Below are 202 nucleotides of genomic sequence, written 5' to 3' on the forward strand. Positions count from 1 at the left end.
GAGCTCCCAGAGGAGATCAGGGCCCTGCGGGACCTTTCACAATTCCGCAGGGCCTGCAAGACGGAGCTCTTCCGCCAGGCTTTTACTTAGGAGCCGCCACTACCACTACCACCAACAACAACTATCTCGTAGCAATAACGGGTAATGGGATGACCCAGTATAAAGATCTAGCCACAGTGATCGACGGATCAGTACCACTGAA

Source organism: Gekko japonicus, unplaced genomic scaffold (assembly GCF_001447785.1).
Source record: "Gekko japonicus isolate JY-2015 unplaced genomic scaffold, Gekko_japonicus_V1.1 scaffold853, whole genome shotgun sequence".
Classification (NCBI taxonomy): Eukaryota; Metazoa; Chordata; class Lepidosauria; order Squamata; family Gekkonidae; genus Gekko; species Gekko japonicus.